Here is a 12,429-nt window from a genome sequence, read left to right as displayed (position 1 = left end):
AAACGAAAATACCCGATCGCCGTGTAGAAATGCGCTAACCCATTGATAGATTTTTTATTTTCCCGTAGACAAGAGGAGCATAACATATTTACTTTAGCTATTTTCAATAATAACCAAATTTATGAGTACACGTGCAAGCACGCAATGAAAGAAAACAATAAATAAACGATATTACAAAAGCCTATATGTGTACAAATATATTTACAAAACATTGAATTGCCCAGCCATTTAATTGCTTACGAGTAAGTTAGTTGACATGTTAAAACAGCATTGTGCTGGAAAGTGTAAGGATCACGATAATAGAAAGAATGACATTCTTTAAAAGGTCATTGTCACGTTTCCGTTAATTGACAAAAAAAAAATCGTTTCCGATTCGCAAATCGTTCAAGTTACTCTATGTATTTCTCTATGAAGTTATGATATAAGCGAGGAAACAGAAAAAAACTGAACATTTATCATACTCTTAATATCCATTAAATTCATATTTTGACGATTAAAAACCTAAAAATTATAAATAAGTCTAGTATCAGTCAGAAGACATGCTAGCTTCTCGCTATACGGAATATTTATTATGTTTGGTTTAATTGTTGAAAAGCAATTATTAAAACTATTAAAAAGATAGAAACAAAGGTAGAATGCACATTCCAATAAGAACTGTTATTCTGTTTTTACCTGAGTCGCTTTTTTAAACAGTAGGCACAGTCTTTCTCCGATCTTTTAAGTTTTTTAACCGCCCAGTTTCAATCCTCAGCGGCAAGGTGTCTTATTTGAACAATGTAAGATCTCAAGTGCCATGGTAGTAATTCGCCGGTAATTCCCGAGCTTTGGTTGTGATACGAGACATTGTTTCCATTTGGCATCATATGTACGTGTAAATGTCTTCTTAGCATGGCACCAAACATTATCCAGCGACAGATGGCTCACGAATTTAGACGTATGCAAATCGAGTAAATGTGATTGCTAAAAACACTTTTCACGTCAAACACCACACTTGGCTGTTTGCGTAATCCCACATACTTTCTTTGCAATTCTAGCATTTGACATTTTGAAGAGACGGTCCCATAGGAGCCGTTTTAGGTGATGTCGCATTGTGAGCGCTTACCATCCAGTATCGCCATTGGTAGCAACGTCCGACGGATGTTTATGGACGCCTAGAAACGATCGGATGGCTCTGTTTAATTAATTAATCAATGTTAAACAGTGTTTAATGGATACGATTGAACAACGATACAGTTTGGTCGCGAGTAACGGATCTTCCCCAGTGGCGGATCATTTTTCGGAAACGATCATTCTATTGTTCTTACCCCTATAAAATTACTGATCAAACTTTTTTTTCAACGAGTATAACCATTTTCTCGTAAAATGTATATTTTCTTTTCCCAGTGATGACATTGTTATTTTTATAAAGTGGAGTGCATATCAACATGTACGCAACGTGTTTACAAAGTGAGCCTCGTTTTGGGTAATGAGAATTTGAAAAAACGCTTACAGTTAATTTCATTTGATTGTTTCCATCAACATCCTATTGTCATTCGAAAGGTAAGTTATGAAACAATACATTAAAATAAAATGTATCACATAAGCTGCTGTTTAACGGTTTTTGCATGCACTTTTTGAAACCCAAGTGAAGTCGCCAGTAGCGAATCCTGTTCGGCAATATGGCGGGAAAAGTTCATTTTTGATGTCAAAATTGTATTTTTACGAAATGTTTGTACGGTTTCAATGTTAAATACTACACATTGTCCAGTTATTACCAAATTTTGAATACAGATTTAGTAAATTTGGCAAATTATTAATTATTAAGTTATTTTGATTCACTGAGCATATTAACTGAATAATTATTTTATAAATTCATTCAACTCAATTTATATTTCATACTTTTTAATTTTCAGGAAATACATTAAAAAACGTTAACAAAACTGGTACAAATTTAAAGTTATTTATTCATCAATCATTTTTCAATTCATTTACATAATACAACAAAAACATATTAAAAACTATATTACACAAATGTAAACTTAAAGAATAAACACAAATAAAACAATCCAAAATAATAATAATGGAAATTATTTTACAATGTAATGTTATATGCTTAAAAAATAATTGGGAATTGTAATTTGTTTTTACTTTCAGTCATTCAAGAGTGGTTCTTTCAAAAATTAGGCTACGACCATTAGTTTTTCTTCTGAGAAGACAACTCCTGCATCTAAACTTCTGCTAAGAACATCTGCGTGTCATTCAAACATTCCCTTTTACGCAGTTTAACGATTAATTTGGGTGTACACAAATACACATGATGATATAACTTGTCTCGCTTTATAATCAGTTTACTAATGAAACAAGAGTTCCGTGGTCGGATCACATGCCCCCCCCCCCCGCAAAAAAAAGAACAACAACAGGGCCTTGAACTAGTGACCCCATTTTCAATATAGGTATATCTACTGCCAAGGCCAATGCACATGTGAAGTATCAAGCCAATCGGTTAATGCGTTGACGAGTTATTAATTTGAAACGATTTTCACACTAATTGTGACAGTGATCTTAAGTTTTAATCTGCTGACCCCAATTGACATTTCGCCAACTGTCAATCAGTTTCTTATCTAAAAAGTGATCTACCAATCAGCTATTGACAAATCGTCCGCGCCGGTTGCTAACGACATGTCCGCCATTTCCCAGACAAGCCGAATGCCGAGTTCTTATTTATTCGAGTTCCGTTTATTGTGTTCGAAAAATAGGAAATGAAATATTAAGAAACGGTGTAAATAAGGTTTATGTACATGTAGATAGATATACAGAAACTTATAAGTTTTTTTATGCAGAAAAAAACATTTCGAATCATACAAGATAAAGTTTTGTTACATGCACTACAAATCTGTTAACCAATTGTATAGATCTTTACTGTTGCATTGATGAGACATCCAAATGATTATTTTCTTCATGTTGGCATGTGAGGTCTCATCTTAAGGTCTTCATGTGTGTACATAAATAAATATATATTTTTATGTAACCTACATGCCACCATATATTTCAATGTTCTCTGTGCTACAAATATACAAATTTTCATTTTTATTTGCATTATTATTTTGACGTGGTGTTTAAAGTGCAAAATATTGTGTTGCATGTTTTGGCCAGGAAATAGTCATAATAAAGCTGACAATACTTTACATATTTGCATCTTTTTATTTTCTTTTAATTTAAAACACTCTAGGTTGAAATAAATTGGTTTCCTATTTAGTTTCACCTCAGAAGGCAAAGATTTAAAGGATGTTTATTCGAGTCACTTGGTCGATCATTCTGCACAGGATTGATTAGCGATAATCTACTTTCACATCTCTCAAGCGATAAAATTAAAAATTAAAACATTATATTTAAACATTTTTGATCGTTTTAATAGATCAATATTGCAGTTGTCAGCAGACTGGTTGACAGGAAATTGTGACTAGTACAATGGTAAAATTACCCGTTAAATTACCCGTGTCAGACGAGTCGTCTTATGAATTTTACACCCCTATATACTTCTTGTAAATAGCATTAGTTATTAGACACCATACAGTATGTCTGCAGCAAAATATAATTTTGCATTATTTCTCTCAGTTTTATTGTACCGCCCAATTGACCAGTACATATATAGCACACACAATGGAAGTGGTGTTAATTGTTATTGTAAATATACTTTCCTTGTCCGGTGCTAATGAATAATTGGACTATACAATGAAATATACTTTCCTTGTCAAGTGCTTATGAATAATTGGACTATACAATGAGACAAGTCAGTAAAAATGACTGCACTTTTATCAAGTGCAATTAAATTTCTTACTTTCTTAGTGAAAACTTTCCTCTAGTTTTTTTTCAAAGATGATTGTTCAAAATTTCAAAGCATTATAATCAAGTGAAAAACTATGTTGAATATTTTGCCATTCTTATGTTGCAAAATTTGACAAAACATGTAATATGAAATTTGAATTTTTGGTGAATTTTAAAACCACAAATTGAATTGTTACTATTCAATATAACAATGCTATCTTAGTATGCATATAGTTCTAAATAAAGTAAGAGTTGATTTTAAAATTGAAACACATTCACATACTTTAGTCAACCTATCTATTTGTATACATTTGAAATCAATCAGACTATGTAACCATTTGCTAATTTTACAATAAAAGTATAAACCAATAATCGGTAAACTTAGTGTGTGATGTATTTTCAAGCTGCAATTGTTAAATTTATTTATGATCTGAGGAGCTTAAATGTCAAATTCGATCCTATACCACAATCAGAAGCAAAGTGAAAATGTGTAAACAGCATAAAACCGGAACAGCCTGCGAGTAAATGGCAGTCTGTTAAGGTTTTATGCTGTTTGCTGCTCATCAGTATCTAAGGGTTGGAAATGAAGTCTTAACAACTTGAATTTAGTAAGAAAGGTATTTAATTAACTTTCTTAGGGACTACACAAACGAAAAGAAGTATCTTAGTGCTAAAGGGTTAAATGTTAAATTCGATCCTATACCACCGTGGTTATCAAAGACGCCACATTGAAGATGAAATCAGTGAACACTAACAAACAACGATGTTTGTTTACCCTGGGCTATGTCTTAATGGTACATGTACAGGTAGTTGTCCATCAACTATGTTCTGTTATACATGTATGTGGCAATTTTACTGCAAAAGAATCAATTCATACTCAGTTTGTGGTTTCAGTTATTGCATATGAAGTTACAATATGCGAACAATTAGAGAAAGAAATCTACAAAGATGAACTGCTCCTTTAAATACACAACGTGTAGGTTATCATATTTCTCTTAAATTCAAAAAATAAAGATTTCTGAAAAAATAAATGTAACAGGGCTTTTAATTACAAATGTAAAGCTTTTAATTACAAATATGTGTATTTCTAACATAGTAGTGCATGTAGCTCCACATAGATAAATTAGAGGAATTTAATATCTACAATTTTCACTTTTTATGTCAGAAACAAGCGAAAACTATTTTATGTGACTATTTTAATAAAACCGTATCGATCCCACCGTTTTGTTGGTCTGCACTTTAATACATAATACATGTACCTTGATGTATTTCTGTACCCGCTCGGCGTCAGAAAGCGTGTAAAACGAAATTCCAGTTATAAAGCGCTATTCGTGTCAAATGCATGTGCACAAAATGTTTCGTTAGTATTTTCGTAAAAAACATGGGTAAATACAAGTTTAGAGGTAATAATTTATTACTAATACCACCATTACACGTAGTAACAGGTTAGATTTTGCTAAGGGCGCAAGCGTTTTGGAGCGTGTTTCAAGTACCGAAATACCCGTTATACATAGATAATGTTCTTTATAAACTAATATGGTTTGCATTTGCATAATAAACATGTGACACAAACCTCTTTTACCAGTGTTATAGGGTGTAAAAAATGTCCATAAAAATCATCCGAAAAATCGCCAAATCAATAAGCAATCTATAGGCAAATAACCCACTTTGGTGTGAGCTTGTCTAGGTTTTCTAACCGCTAGGCCATGTGAGTAAGTGGGCGGAGCAATCATCGTCCAGGCGAGATGTCAATTTCGATAAGGGTAATTAAATATTCCAAAGTCAAAGCACATAAAAAAATTAAGCCAATCGGTCAATTCGTTGACATGTTATTGATCGGAAAAGATTTTCTAAACCCCAGCTTTTAAACGAACCTCCATATATAGTTTTAAATGTTTAGGCGTAGCTTTCTACGACAGATTTTGACTTTTATCAATAGCCAAAAGACTGATAAAAAAATCACACTAAATAGTTGCTACCTATCTCTTTTTCGATATAAATTGTGATCCATTTGTAAGAAAGACCTATCTCTTAATTTAGTTTACAATTGTTTCCTTTTTCAATTTCACAGGCATTTGTGTCTAGAATCAAAGTTATTTTCCTATAAATATTTAACCTAAAAGATATGAATTTGTGATTTTGTATGCCAACAAAAAAGACTAACAAACGTAAAAATAAAATAAGTGAAAATTACACGAGACCCAGTGGCCAAGTTTTTCCCCGTGGCCAGCTAAAGATCGGGAAGGTGGTGGATGTTTTGTCTTGCCATGTGATTGTGTTTTCACAGATATTGATATTGAATTGATCTTAAGTTAACTACGGACAGTTGCTTGAAACCATGGATGGCACATGCATGAAAATTGAGAAGGAACGTGAATCATTGCTTTACTATATTGTAACAGTTTATTTATCTATGCAGATTTAATGTCTGTGCTCAACAACAGTGTGTAGCTTTGTTTAAAGTTTTTATTACTATTTATTTTGTATTGGATAACTAAAATCCTATGTTTGTATCAAGTTTTTGTGTATAACACATATTGCTGTAAAACAACAGATTTTCAATTGCTGAAAAACAACAGCTTGTCACTTTGTTTAAATGCTGAATTTAATGTTCATTGAAGGCAAACACGTAATACTTATGCTTTGATCAAAGCTTAGGGTATGTGCTTAATATTGCATTTGAAAAACGTGTTTTCTGTAGGTTTAATGTTTATTTTAGTCTATTTCCATGCAATTGTTAATATATCAGCTGATGTTTGTCATTTTCTGGTGTTTTGACATGCCCCCTACATTCAAATGTCACGTGATTATATACTGGAGAAAATGGTCCGCTAATGGGGTAATCCTGGCCGATGTCAACATGCTGAAACTTTATTTTGCAAAACAAAAAATGTTTTAATTCTTATTGTGAATAATATTTTTATTTGAAAGAACATTATTTTGTGAATACGATCTATTAATATATTTTAGACATTGTGCATTGGTTTCTTCGATGTACCGGAAGTGATCCGTTACTGGCAACCAAACTGTAGTTTATTATGATATAAACTGTGTCAATTTTTATATTATGTTGGTTACTTCAAGGGACAATGATTATTCAAATAAAATAGTTTTGTCTATCAAAAAAATGTAGTGTATACGTATGGTTACTTGTTGTTTTGCAGAGTATTTACAATTTGACAACATAACATTGTCACTGGGAAGACTGAATCAATCTCTTGTGGACGAAGCGTTCACTATGAAAAACGGAACTGTTGCGCAGACTATACTGGCTCCTCCACGCGAATTAGATGTTGTACGAGTTTCGGGTGGCATGGCAACAAGTTCACATATGACAATTTGCGAGATTATGATGTACCAACAAGCAGGTAACGTGATTGGAAGGTCAATGTTTCTTTTGAATTATTATAATATTTGAACATTTTATTTTGTTTTGTTTCAATACGCAAAATGTTTCGTGTATTGCTATGACCGCGCAATCAGTTACATGATTTATTCACCGTTGAAACTGATTGAAAATAATTGATATATCCGCGAATAATTACTGTACAATCAACTGATTCTATATTTGAATTTGCTTGTGGAACAGATTAAAACTCGGAGAGCATTCGTTGTTTTTTTAAGATACTTTTCTTAAATCGAAATATTTTAACTTAACATGACTAAACGGGTATCAAATATACTTTTGGTTATTTGGCTTTTCCGATCGTGATAAATATATATGAACGTTTAAACATTGTTCATGTATCCTTTATCAATTATCGTTGTGTTTATTTTTTAATCAAGTTTATGTTTATGTAAACAAATGAAAATTTAGCTTTTTTGTTTTGAAGACTTTGCGCTTATGAGTGTCATAGTAATCAAATGGCTTGAATTCGCATTGCCGATAAGCTGTTTGATGTCTACAAATAAACAAGACAAAAATAATGTTTGAATACTTACACATATATGGGTAATAATGATGATAATGTTGATAACAACAAACAAACAGTATTTATGCTAAGTATTACCGTGTTATTTATTCTGTTTTCTTGTTATCAAGTTCGTAATCCTTTTAACTATGTATTGTGTTGTTTAGAATATCTGAAACCTTTTAAATTGTTTCAATGACAGGATCTGTGTATCTGGTTGAAATATAAAATGGCACAAAAGATATTGCAGCAGAGTATACAGTAGAGCAGTTTTTCAACCGAGATGTTATTAAACGCCTTAAAATTTAGTTGTTTAATGATCATCCCACTAACATAGATCTAGTACTTTCGAGTCTTATTTATGCATCGCGTTGTCTGCATAAATAAATACAATTTCAGGTCATACAGTTTAGTATGTGTTCTACTATGTTGCATAATATTTATTTATTTATATGGTTTATACCACAACTTTAGAGAGAGAGAGAGCATATTGGTTTGCCCTTGTCCGTCCGTCTGTGCCCACTTCCTTAAGCCGGTCCTTTTTTGCCGCAGGAAAACCTATAAAACATTTTGCTGCTTGTGGGATAAACCATTACAATCATATATACACGCATGTGAACATGGGCACCTTTGTTTGTCCTGTGTTAACAGCGTTACCTAAGATATGGCCTCTAACAGTTTTAAGTAACATGTAGAGCATAACTCAAAAACAAATTCCTGTCTCAGAGAGCATTATTCACTAATTTACAAGCATGTGAAGTTAAGCGCCTTTATAATTTGGTTCGCATTATTTATACACAGCCAGAGCTGTGGTCCTTTTGTTCAAATATTTGCAGTTTTTATTTTGTGTCGCGCATAATAAAAAAGGCATTGCTACCAGAAGGCTAGAACTTCAGAAACATTTAAAGAAAACGCTTAATTTCCGCTTAAGCATAGTCGGATTTGGCAGATTTCTAATACAACCTTAGTAATGTTCACTTAAAAAAAAATTAAGTGCCTCACGAGTAACTCAAACGTATTAATAAGCATGTGAACTTATGCAGCTCGGTTAAATTGGAGTTATTGCCACTTCTATCACGGATAACTTAAAAAAAGCATTGATGATGGGATAAAAAGAACTTTATAAACACAAGCTTTTGAACGAACCTCCATATATTGTTTCAATTGTTTAGGAGTAGCTTTCTAAGACAGATTTTGACTTTTATCAATAGCCAATAGACTGATAAAGAAATCACACTAAATAGTTGCTACCTATCTCTTTTTCGATATAAATTGTGATCCATTTGTAAGTAAGACCTATCTCTTAATTTTGTTTACAATTGTTTCCTTTTTTCATTTCACAGGCATTTGTGTCTAGAATCAAAGTTATTGTCCTATAAATATTTAACCTAAAAGATATGAATTTGTGATTTTTTATGCCAAGAAGTGGCAATAAAGGTATGTCAATCAATAAAAAAGACTTACAAATATAAACATAAAATAAGTGAAATAAACGGTTATAAACCCGGTTACAAAACAATGTAGATGCAGAACGAATTTCATTTCGGTTGTTTACATCCTACATTTATACCAAAAAAAATAATTTACAATTCAATGCACACATAATTCGTGCAGTATGCTAATAATCGAACAATTGAATAAATTAATGCAAATAGATATTTATAAGCAACACATGTGTTCATCCAAAATCCAATTTCATCAAAAGAACTCACAAAATAAACACGACATCCAGACACAATACAATCCTCCAGCTGTCTAGTAAAAGCCACGGTCAAACACTTTTGTATGGTCGAGTTGTGTCAAAAAACGCCCACAGAAAATCACAAGCACGGATCCCAAATTCATAAGACCTTTTGCGATGGGAATTGCAATGCTACAACAAAAGCTAATAAATTCGATGGAGAACTTTATATTAAATTCAAAGACAACTGTTGATGAGGATACACCTCACGACACGGCAAGGTTTTCCTCAAACCCCGGCTTGCGAGGTAACTTGACCGACACTGCTCCGTCAATGATTTACACGTGGTCTGCACTCTTAGATGGGTGGTTCTCAAAGCAGGGTGAAGTCATATTGTTTCGTTGTAGAGCCAAATGTCTTGTGGTGGGTAATGGAATAAATCAAACATATTCTCGATGTTCGAGTATATATTATGGAAAAGTATATCGAGTGTACTAGTATATGTGAAATATGTAAATTCAGAGTTTGTAACCAGGTTGAAAGAAGAGTGAAATAAAAGTAGTCAAATATACACCGTAACTACAATTTTCTATTGTTAGGTAGTAAATTGAGTTTGTTTAACGACAGTACATATGCTTAAGACATCATGATCACATATTTCCACTTATATGTATTTGTTGAGGGTGCTAACAAAAATAATTTTTGTTGATTGCATATCTATGATTTGGAATGAGCAAAACACGTAAAATATATCATAACATTCCTGGACATACACCGAATTAGATGAAGAATTAATGCACACACGCCAAGGGTTATAAACACTTATATATGATACTAAGACACATATACCTATAACACATACTAAAATCACCTATCCTACATAAGAATTATCCTACATAAGGATGACTGTATCATTAGAAAGATTGCGACCGATGGATTTAAAACTAGTTGCGTGCGTGATACCCTAAAAATGCACTGCAGTTGTTAGGATTTGGGGCGAATTTAGGAATATAACACCAAATAGTTCGTATAATTTTGCAGATGTGCTACAATTGTTAAACGTATCGTTTTACGACTGCGGCGACAGCTGGGGTCAATATTACCGCAAGTCAAAACATGTAGATTATTCGATATTGCAATCGCACAGTGATCTCCCATGTTTTATTATTTTTAATATAACACGCCGTCCTAGGAGAAAAAATGACCAAAGCGCAAATCAGAACCGTCAAACACCATTATTAATGCAATTATAATCAGAATCAATATATTGTCAACTTGGTATAAATAAATTTCCCCAATGTGAACCATCATTCACGAAAAAAAATAGTTTTCCAGAAAATCGCAATATAAATTGACTTGATGTTAATCGCAAGTAATTACAAGCCGTAGTATATACCATAGTAAGCGTTAATGAATGGACGTTTTATGCTTACAGTCTGAAACCCTGGACCGTTTGGTTCTAACTGCTCCAATATGTGCCACTGTCTCAATAATGTAACTTGTAACCATATTGACGGTAGCTGTCCCAATACCAAATGCGCTGCTGGATGGACCCATGACAATTTAAGCGTAGATACGTAATAACATGCGGTTTCTCATCTAATTTACTATATCTGAATTATAATACTCAATTTTGTTTGTCACACATATTCATGATTTAATGTGACAGTTTGTACCTTATTTATAACTCCTTGTTCGAATATGTTTCTTTTTAAACATGTCTGTGTAATGCAGGTGTAGTTTTTAAAAATGTACACGATACGGCTGTTGAACTATGTTTTAGGGAGCGATTTGAAAAAACTGTTTCATTGTTTATATTATACAGAGCCAGAAACATGATATACCATGCACTGCTTTAAAAGCAACACTATTAATAAAATATTTCACTGAAAAAAAAGTTATCAGCTTGTCATGTGTCCATTACTTGTATTTGAACTAGTAACCATTAAGAGCTAGTTTTCTTGAAACTCGCCTTATGAATAGAAATGATGAAAAGCTCAACTTATGGCAAGCCACATTATTTAAGCGTTCAAAGTTTCGATTTATAATAGCTAAATTGGAGTTTTCTATGTACAGTTTGAAACCATTCAGTTTGGTTTTAACTGCTCCAATGATTGTCATTGTCTCAATAATGTAACTTGTAACAATGTTGACGGTGGCTGCTTGAAAAACCAATGCGCAGCTGGCTGGACGCACGACAACTGTAGCGTAGGCATGTAACAACATGCAGTTTTTTTTATCTATTTGACTCGTGATGAAGCATAATAAAAACATATGACAAACAATTGTATTGTTATAAATATGACATATTTAATATCAACATAAATGAATGCTTTATACTACTTGCTGAACTGTGTTCAAGAACAATATCCGAGTAATATAGGTGCATTCTGTAAAAACATATACAATTAGTCAGTTGAACGGTAAAGAGTTCCTGAAAAATAATCTCTTTTTTATCTTAAATATAACTAGCCCGAAAATACTTACCACAACGCCAAACAAAATCGCTTAACATCAAAATTGTCAAAGTAATGTTGTTGTTTTTTTTCTGAAATAATATGTTGCCCATTGGCTTGTTCTATAGCTAAAGTTATGGCAAGCCGCAGTGTATTAGCTTCCATTGCTTTGATTGATCATAGATAAATTTACGATTAATGATTACAGCCTGCAAACCCGGCACATTTGGTTCTAACTGCTCGAATATTTGTCATTGTCTCGATAATGGCACCTGTAACAAGGTTGACGGTAGCTGTCTCAATAACAAATGCGCAGCTGGATGGACCCATGACAACTGTAGCGTAGGTATGTAACAACGTGTGGTTTTTCATCGAATTGATGAATGATCATGTAAACAAATTAAATGTGAAAACTTATTCTCTGTTTAACACTGTTTGTAAGAATGTGTATCATAGAAAACTAAGTCAGTGTAATGATGCGTAGTTAATAAAAACGTTTATAATTAGCCTATTTAATTATTTTTATGAAATGAACTGTTGTATTGTCTTTAATAAAAATAAGCCAGGAAAGAAACGC

At 32.7% G+C, this 12,429-nt stretch overlaps 1 long non-coding RNA gene across 1 annotated transcript in view; it reads left to right on the top strand.

Moving 5' to 3' along the window:
* The window catches only part of LOC127841215 (uncharacterized), a 12,337-nt gene extending 156 nt beyond the window's left edge, over positions 1 to 12,181 (top strand). The window contains exons 2-3 of the long non-coding RNA XR_008030766.1: positions 6,969 to 7,172; positions 12,061 to 12,181. This is a non-coding gene — a long non-coding RNA (uncharacterized LOC127841215). The remainder of the gene's footprint in view (positions 1 to 6,968; positions 7,173 to 12,060) is intronic.
* Positions 12,182 to 12,429: the final 248 nt, after the last annotated feature.

Source organism: Dreissena polymorpha, chromosome 8 (genome assembly GCF_020536995.1).
Source record: "Dreissena polymorpha isolate Duluth1 chromosome 8, UMN_Dpol_1.0, whole genome shotgun sequence".
NCBI lineage: Eukaryota > Metazoa > Mollusca > Bivalvia > Myida > Dreissenidae > Dreissena > Dreissena polymorpha.
Note: the sequence above shows the minus strand (reverse complement) of the source record. Positions and strands in the feature narration are given on the sequence as shown.